The sequence below is a fragment of the Serinus canaria genome, chromosome 3 (genome assembly GCF_022539315.1).
Source record: "Serinus canaria isolate serCan28SL12 chromosome 3, serCan2020, whole genome shotgun sequence".
NCBI lineage: Eukaryota > Metazoa > Chordata > Aves > Passeriformes > Fringillidae > Serinus > Serinus canaria.
The window spans coordinates 61187736-61197530 of NC_066316.1; the positions used below are offsets into that span (position 1 = coordinate 61187736).

Genomic DNA, 9795 nt, shown 5'->3' on the forward strand with positions numbered 1-9795 from the left:
ACAGATCATACCCTCACTAACAGGGCACGATACCACAGGGTCTGTAGCACAACCCCCAGCATAAGGTATCAACCAGGGCCAGGGTCCACCCAGGGGCTCCAGTAAGGAGCAGAAGGAGAAGGAGCTGCAGACAGAGTTGGAGATATACTGCAGCATGTGACTGGGGGACTCCAGCTAGCTACAGAGTAGGACTAAGGTCCATTGTGGAGGCAGGGCTGGAGATAATCACACCTAGCTCAGGACAGGACAGAGTGCCAATTCGTGACTGTACAGGCAGCCCCTGGACAGAGGAAATGTGGGGGAACATCCTGAGTGGGGCCAGCTGGGGCCACTAAGACCAATTGGTGACCTCAGATGGCCCTGATTCCGAGAAGAGTCATTTCCCTGTGCTGTGGAAAGATGCCATCTCAGAGAGCAGGAGCAAGCCGGAAGGACAGAAGCCCAAGCAGAAAGTCCAAGCCATCAGCCTGGCTCTCTTCATTAATGGGGAGTACATGGGCCCAGAGAGGCCAGATCTTGTTTTCCAGGAATGATTAAAAGTTGTCCTGAGACCAGCTGATATCAGTAGGGCCTCGTGATCCCAGTTGTCGACAGCTCATTCGCATAATTCATGGCCACCTCCAATTATCTGTGGGAGCTTAGCGGGCCGGACTCTTCGCTCGTGAAGGAGGTTCCGCATGGGCAGGCACTTAATGAACAGATTGGATTATAAACACTGGCTAATCTTTCCCACATGTACACCTGAAGAGTATCACAAGTGACAGCTGTTTAAATTTCCAAGGAAATTAATGATTCCTAAAGAGGCAAGGCTTATCAAGGCTTTGACTGGGCCTGATAACAGACAACCACCAAAGGGCAAATTGTTTATAATACTCTATAAGTGCCTCATTCTATGGGTTCATCTTGGGAAGTTTTATTGACATGGTCCCTTTTATTAATGTTTGTGCTGGCAAAGACTAGAACAGCTTGGTTCAATCTACTGATGATATTAGGCTACTAGGGCCTCTAATGAGCATCTCGTATCTTCAGGTCACAGTCAGTTTAAAAGGGCTGGTACCGGGGCCAGGACACCCTGGGCTCAGCTGAGCCCTGCCAGGAGGCTGCACTGTGCCTGCCCCACGCAGCTCTCACCTCCTTGTGGGCCCGTCTGCGAGACTGCTGAAACATTAACTCATGTGTGGTGACTCATTTGCTGCATTCACAGCTTTGAGATTTGAGGGCTCTTGAGGGCTGGTGGGAAGAGGGTGATCCAAGGTTTACTGGGAGACTGTAACCAACCTTTCCTAACAGACCACATATGGAAAAAGAAAGCCCATTCCTCTGTTCCCTTTTGCAGGAAGCCTATTCCTTTACATTAGGACACAAACCCTCCATCAGTCACCCTGGCGTTCCTCCTTCCCCATAAAGCAGGACACGGGACACATTCACATTTCCAGGGATCTTCTCAGAGCCTGGCTCTGTTTCAAAGAAGGTATCATGAAAGAAGAGCATTCATGTTGGCCTGTCAAAGTGGCAACATGGAAAAATCCTTATTAAACTCAGGGGTAAAAAAAAGTGAATTAGATAATGCAAGTCATTTTCCTCCAGCTACAAGTAATACAATTCCCATGCAGAACTGGATAGTTATGGGACCATTTTAAAGTTCAAACTTCTCTTCCTGGTCAAGGAGCGTTTCACAAAGGAGCATGGAATTAATTTAAATTCAAGACTACAGACAAAACAAATGGGCCACAAATGGTTTATAAATGTTTTCTTTCTCAAGAATAACTCTGTGATCTATCACTGAGTTTGCTGCTGAAGCGTTTGGCCACAGCAAGGAACCTGTTCCTCCTGCCACAGTGGTGTAAACCAGAATTGATTCATTTGAAACAAATGGATGAAGGTGATGGTAAAGTCAGACTAATGCAAGTCTAACTAGGAGGAGTCTGATTGCTGTTTTATCTAAACCCATGGTAATATTACTGTCTGACCCACTGCACTCAATTAAGCCTATTTTTATGCATGTCATATATTCTGCAAAGCAGCTCTTTCCCAGTTTATGTTCATATAATTGCACTTACTATGCTTGCTGAAAAACTGACCCAGTATTTTCAACTTTAATTTCTCTCATTCATCATCAAAAATAGTTGAAGGCTTCACTTAAAGAATGCTGAAGTCTCCTGTGACTGAATAAATCATTTCTGTATAGGTTATTTTTTGTGCTTTCTCCAACTAGCTCAGCATTTTTCCTGGGAATAAATAAGAAAGAGAATTAAACCTCTTATCTTCTGATTGGATTAATAAATACTGTATATATTAAAATACAATATTCAGGCAAAAGATGATCTATGTACTCACAGTGCACGTGCATACACACACACATCATTTCCTCAGTTTTATTTTAGGATCTTGCATGATTGGGATTTTTCTTGAGATGCTGAATATCTGCCACAGAGAATGTTCTATTATAATCATAACAATATGATACCATATTAGGAAAGGAACTAAAATTGTGGGGCATTTAGAATCTTTGTTAGTTACATTTCAAGACTGTTTGCTTTCATAAGGTGAAGAAACCAAGAACAGCCAGCCTAAGAAAGAGATCTTGCTAGCAGGTATTAGGACTGCTCTGGTCACATTGGTTGTTTACTAACTTGCTGCTGGATTTCTAACATAATAAAATTTCTGAATTGCATAGGCAAAGATACAATTCTACATGGGTTCCTCAGTGACTAATGCAGCACTTTTGAATCAATTTTAATGCCTCTTCCCTTAAATACCAAAGCAAGCATAAAGAACACACAAAACATGAACGTATGTGTGATGCCAGCTGGTTTAAGGCAGAAGAGGGAAAGGATGAAAGCATGTAGAACTAACCAGACTGTTTCTTGAGCTCCACCTTGCTATTTCTTTCCATGATTTTTACATCAAATAGTCCATGTTTGTCTTGAATGAAGCCTCTGACCCCCTCCTTGATCCAGGGAGGCTGTATCCCCAGGGGCTGGAAAGAACATACTAGCCCACCTTTATGGCAGAGATCCACTGACATGGCATGTAAGAGTGGAAGAAGTGAGGAAAGAGAGAATTACCTTCCTTCTCAAAATGGCTTTGCAACCTTGCCAGTGTTATCTATGGTATCACAATCCTGTCTTAATGCAGCTAGGTTTATAACATACCTGCATACCACTCCAACAATTTCTTTCCTTTCAAGGACCTCTGTTCAGATGACTATGCCCAGTTCTCCAGGTCAGATGGCTCTATCTGGTGAAAGACTTTCTGTGGCAGCCCACAGTCCAACAGAAATAGCAGTGACTGTATCTCATGAATCCCATTGGGAGCATAGATCTGGGGGAAAAAAGAATCAACAAAACCCTTTTCTTACAGGGCTAAAATTTTGCTCAAACGGGCTGAGAGAGCATTTACAAGATTATGTGCAACAGTGCCATCTGATGGGCTTACTCAAAAGGGTAAACAAGGTGATGAGGTATCTGCAGGCCTGGCAAGCTACCCTCAGTCCTAAGAAAAATGTAGACTTGACAAAGGAATTCTTATTGCATAGCCTTTTCCCATGAGCCTATCTCAAAAGACTTTTAAAAATAAAGTTTTGGGTTTGTTTGTTTTTTGGTTTGTTTTTTTTTTTTTGGATAAAATTTATAGAGTTAAAATAATTTCCATGGTGAGATATTAGATGTAGGCACTACAGCATAGGAAGCATACAGGTCAAGTTGAATGCACTAATTACTGGATAACAGACTTCAAGTGAAATTTCAAAGCTGGAAGCAGTGAAAGGGAGTTGAGGGTTTAGATGTCTCAGAAAAGCTGGTGTATTACAGGGCCAGACTACACAGCTCCACAGGATAACAGAAAGGGAAAACAGGATATTATTGATCAGCATTTATATGTTCATATACATTTCACAATGGGTATGTCTGTGGGCTTCATCTTTTCAGAGTACATTGCCCTGAAATAGTTGTTAAAAATTTGTAGGACAAATAGATTTAGTTAACAAAGTTAACCAAACAGGGGCTTATTTTTTTATTTATTCTTTTCCAAGACCCCAGTCAAGGGATTTTGTTTTGGAGAATGAAGCATGTTTATGACACATTAAAATAAATGTAGAAATGAGGCTTTTGAGTTTCAGACATGAATTCTAAGTTCTTGGGATGGCTACTAGACTGCCTTCTCCTAAGCCTCTTCTTCCTATAGTGCATTACATGTTTTATTATTGTTAAAAATTTTGAAAAGATCACTTCTTAGATTAACTCTAAATATGAAAGTGACCTTTTGATTGATTTGCATCTTCATTACTGTATTACAGCATAAGTAAAACAATCTAATTTCCCCAGGTCTGAATTCCTATGAACATGCATAAAAGCACAGAAAAATTTATTTCACTTGCTGCAGTAAAACAGCAAGAGCTGTTCCTGGTCACAGAAATCAGTTCATGGCCCTGTAATGTAAACAGTTTTTATCAATGAGCCAGGAGAAAACCTTAAATCATTATTTATACAATCTCTAAATAACACAAATAGTGGTAATATATATAAATACTGGAAATATAGCTATAAATATTGGAAAGAAAGGACTTTTGAAACAGACCTGGACCATCTTGGTAAGTAGGGTTCAAATCCATGTTACTTTGTTGAGCATAGGTAAATTTAAATCTTGGGGAAAACAGGACATCTTTTCAGAATTCACTTTATTTTCAGCAAGGAGATTACTAGCAATGTTTAGAGCTTATGACTCCTTAGATAACTGGTTGAATATTAGCTGGCTTCTTTTGTGTTTGTTTTCAACTTCCTTCCTAACACTTTAACTTCTACAAGCAAAAAATCGTAACTTTTTTATTCCAGAAATCAATTTATCTCAGAATGCAAAAGTAATGCTGGACCATTGTCATGCAAAAATAAGTTCTTCCAGAGATTAAACATAATATGAAAATTTTTGGTTTAGCTTCTTTGCAGTTCTTTCTTCTGTCTAGGGAATGTTCATGAAGGAATGCTCTGTTCCAACATCTGTCTCAGAGAGGGATTAGATGGATAAGATATGAAAGGCCAGGGTAGAAAAAGGTTTGTGTTGAACCAGGAAGGGATTGTTTCATTTATGGCTGTTTGGAGTGAGAGAAGGAAATGGAGAATGATGGCAGGGGCAGAGGGAGTGGGATTGGTGAGATGCAGGCATCTCACACATCATTTCTGCTTTTGAAAAACTGAAATTAAATATGCAAACACTATGGCTGAGAGTTCTTTGTGGGTCTACCTACAGCAGTCTTTGATATTAGCAGAAGACCAGCCAGTTCTATGCCAAAAGCTGATGATAACCTTATATGACAGAAAAGCTCACTTCATAGTGAGATACCTGGAGGTAGCACTGATAGAATATTTAGATTCTATAATTTACACATTGACCCTTGTTAAATTATTTTTCAGCATAGCCATAATTGAAAGATCTGAGTATCCAGGAGTTTTTGTGTATGTGTGTGTGTTTTATGTGTGCATTGTAGTTTTTCAGCTAAAAAGGACCAAATCCAAGTGTCCACAGAAAATGTGTTTAAGTAACACCAGCTCTTGCTGTAAGTGTTAGGCATGATGCTGTTGTTAACTTCATGATCTGAGGAAGTGTAGGAAGTAAATAGGCAGCCCCATTTTGACTGCTTTTGTAATTGATCCCTAAGTCCTATGGGAGCAACTCATTCTACAATGAGTGACTGATATTTAAACTGATGGTTGCCATTTATCTTCTGGCTGGTATCTCCTTTGTCAGTAAGTCTAGATCTGGTTATAGGCTGCAAAGCAAGATGGAAATGTGAACTCCAGCCAGTAACATTGTCAGAGTTGCTCTAAACCTGCTAAATCAATAAAACCAGAGGCAAGGGCTCATAAATCTCTGTCTGTATATATAGCTGCTGCAATCCAGCTCCTTCTGTGAGCCTGCATGTGGCCTCCAAATAGAGTTCCTGGCAGTTCATCCTTTTGGTCTAGAGGTACATCCGTGATAAAGCAGATTTAGTGGGGAAGATCTTGCAGTGAAACAACATAAACTGTATGTTTTCCTTCTTCCCTCTCACCAAAGAGCTAATATTCCGTTTCTCTCCTGTCCAAGTCAGATTAGCTTCCCATAACAGCACTCATCCATGACAGTCTCCAGTATTTTCCTTGATGACAAATTGAGCTCCATGAACTAGAACACTGACTCTTGGAACTGGCTGCAATGGATGCTGGAAGAGCCTCCAGCATTTGCATTTGGAAAGGGGCAAAGCTGTGTATTTATATTTGAGCTTTCTGCCTGTGTATCTGAGTGTATATGTGATCTAATGCCAAACTAGAAAGTTCATATATGAATTGCAAAACTAATGTAATGTGCAGTGCATATGGAAAGGAACATTTTCATTTATGGAACATGACACACAATGATATCTGTAATCCCTTGGTTTTGTAAGCCAAGAGGAGAACAAATAATACTATTTTTTATTTGTGAAAAATCAATATTTTTAGCAGTTTCTCAGTAGAGTTATTATATGTTACTTGTATTATATGTTACTTTTATGTAACTAACATTGATTTTTAAAAAAAATCTACTGAGTTAGATGTGAAGAGAAGGCGTTAGCATATTCTCTCCTTTTTTTTGGTCATGTCTTTTTTTAGCTTTTCTTGTCATAAATGAAATGTTTTGCTGCATACTTAACATAAGCTCTAAAGTTTCATGGGAGCTTTCAAAACATGAGGAATTCTTATGAAATAGAGGAAGGAATGAAGTAAAAACTTAACAAGGTTTCAAATTCATCAAAAGCAAGAAGCGTGGCAAAGAGTCTGTAGAGTGAACAGATTCAGCTGTAAAAAAAGTTTTCCAGAAAGATAAGGTCATTAAAGAAAAAATTAATGAAATCTTTACTTAGTAAGAGATGTTTCCACACCCAGCTTTTCTTTACAGAGGGCTGAATCTAATGGGTTGTTTTAAATTGCAGTGTCAGAAGAGATTTTTTGAGTAAAATTTATAAAATGGAGAGTAGGAAATCAGAAGCACCAGATGGTGTTCACACAGGTTTTCTGAAAGAACACACATGCCAATGTGAAAATGTTACGTGTAATCTGTCACTTCAAATCAATCTCTTTCCCAAAGAAACAGAAAGCAACAAACGTGATACCACTTTTAAGCCATCAGGAGTGATTTGGGGAAGTATAGATCAATAAATCTCACTTCTATATAGAGGAAACTGTGGAAACTGTAATAAAATCTAGACTTGGTAGCCACATGGAAAGATTTTATTTAGTAAGGAAGACTCAGAACTGCTTTTCTTGGTCAAAGTCAAGCTCAAATATTAAATATTTCTTTAAACAAGTGAGTATGCAGAGAGCTTTCCAGCAGTGTCAGTTCGGTGTTCCAGGAACAAGGAAGAGAGGTGAAGATGGAAGCTTCATTAAGCCACTGTGAGAATCTATGTTGGGTGCTGTATGCAGGCAGGTCTAAAAGTTGAATATCAAAGAGTACAGCAGTCTTTAAAAACATCCAGAGATAGCAACTCTGTTGGCACAGTAAAGCTATGAAGAAAGGGCAGCTATCTTCTGAGACTGAAACATCACTGAGAGTCAAGCAGATTTATTTTATTGGAAAAAAGAAATTTCAGATTACTGATGACAGAAAAAAGAGGAATCTTTAAAGTCTTATAAAAATGTCACGGCGTGGAACACACATGCAAACTTTAGAGACAAATAAATTGCCATCTGTTTTAGTCTTTTATTGTGTTTTCACTTAAAACAGAGTCATCAGAACAAAAAAGTCCCCTGGTTCTCTTGAGCTGTGAACAGGGAATAATTTTTCTTAGCATAGCAAAAGGGCTACTGTTAAATGGAGCTTGAAGGTAGTTACTGTGTACCTTTTGTGGAAAGAAAGGGCAACAACTCTCCTCCAAACCCAGAGGAAACAAAAGTCTGGAGTGAGGCTCTGACGTTTGGAAGAGTTAAAGCTCCAGTGAGAATGAGTGGTTTAACCAGAACTTCTATTCTACACCACTTTAAGCACTAGTTTCTCACATTTCCTTCCCCATCCTTCAGGATTATCTTCTGCAAAATCTGGTTCTTGCAGGCACAAGGAACCGCATGTGAGGATTTGAGGTACATACTAAGCCAGGAAACAAGGAGTGGGAGTGGGTGGATCCTTGTTAGCACAAAGGAATTGATCCCATGTGTGAAAGAAAAATACTCATCTGCAGTGTAGGCAATATCTGAGCAAACCCAAAATTCCTAGGCCTTTTCCCCAATATTGAAAGACCATGACACTCACAGACATAGTTTCTAAAATGCTAAAAACCTGTGATTGATTTTCATGGAGCTCAAAATTATCCATAGCTGCCAGAGGAATGGAATAACAGCACCCTCATTACTAAAAGGAATTGGGTTTGCAGCAATACCAGGTATGATTGCTCTTTCTTTCCTTCTGTCTTTATTTAATTTATGTACATGGGTAGGGATCTATCTGTATTGCCTAGGGGATTTGGGTTTTTTAAAGGTACTATAACAAATATTTACCAGCAATACTGCAATCAGCAATTTTAGAACTGCAGCCTGTCCTCATCTTCCAGCATTTTATCTGCACTCTTTTGGAAATGGGTCTTTTAACCTGTCCTAAGGCTAGTGACTAAGACAAGTATTTTTTAAAACAAACCTACGTATGGTAAACATCTCAAAACTATACACGTGTCTGTGTTTAAGAGCATCATACACATATAGGCACTCATATACCAGCAGGCACAACACCACAGGCCACATTATGAGAAAGTATTTATCCTTTTCCCATGCTTGTACACCTCTTTATATATGCTCCATTTCCCCTGACATTACAGCAAGTATGTACACAAGAGGGATGTGTCCTGATATTTTGAAACAATTCACTTCACAGAAGGAGTTACTGCTAAGTGTTTTCTTAGCAAAAGGCAAGGCAAGTAGCCTCTCATCTTGATTAAAATCCTCTGACTTTTGGAATCTTCTGCTAAATTATATTTGCCATACAGGAAGGGTGTAGGAGGGAGGAAAAGAATTGAAAAACTCCAGTCTTCTGTCAATTATCAAGTGTTTTAAATTTAGAGATTTTCCCATCAACTAGAAACTAAATCCATTTGGTTTTTGCCAGAGAAAATGGGTGAAGATGCCATTTCTAAAGTGTGTAAAGACTTTGTGGTTCATTTCACAATAATATTTGTTGAACTTTGGTGGCACGCTTTCAGAGGAAGCAAGACAGGGCTGTGTTAGTCATGATTCGCTAAATAGTACATCCTAATCCTTCCTAGTTTTTGTTTATTCATGCCTTGCTGTGGGATTTAGCTGTTAGCTCATGGAAAGAAAAGGAAAATCCCAGCAGATAGAGGAATGCAGCCTTCCAGTCCGCAGCTTGGAGACAGGTTTGGATATTTCTGTCGGGAGGACATACTTCAATTCTGACAGAAACCCAAATGCACAGGGAATAGGGAAAAGGAGCAGAAATAGGCTGTCTGTTTCTCAGGTGAGAACTGGGGACACCTAGGTCCACACACAAGATGACCTGGAAGTCAGTCATACGGCTTGGTGAGGCAATGAGGGTCAAGCTGCACCTTTCTCCTGAGAACTCTTCACACCCCTGCCCACTGCTGCTGCCAACAAAGCTGCTGTCAGGCAGACACGATCTAGCCTTTGGTACATCAGGGCACCTCCAAGCAATGTCACCATGAGGAGAGGAGTGCAAGCTGTGCTAGAAGTGTCCCCATGAGCTCCACCTCCTGCCTCACAGTGTTGTTTCAAAAGTTGCTTTCATTCTCCATCCCTCAAGGCTGAGCTGACTGATAAC

General features: G+C 39.8%; 1 long non-coding RNA gene across 1 annotated transcript; it reads right to left on the reverse strand.

Moving 5' to 3' along the window:
• Positions 1-2195: 2195 nt before the first annotated feature.
• On the reverse strand, positions 2196-3203 carry LOC127059367 (uncharacterized). The gene is made up of 3 exons (XR_007777068.1): positions 3156-3203; positions 2338-2424; positions 2196-2228 (listed from the first exon to the last, which is right to left on the reverse strand). It is a non-coding gene; the product is annotated as an uncharacterized LOC127059367 (long non-coding RNA).
• Between the last annotated feature and the right edge of the window lie 6592 nt (positions 3204-9795).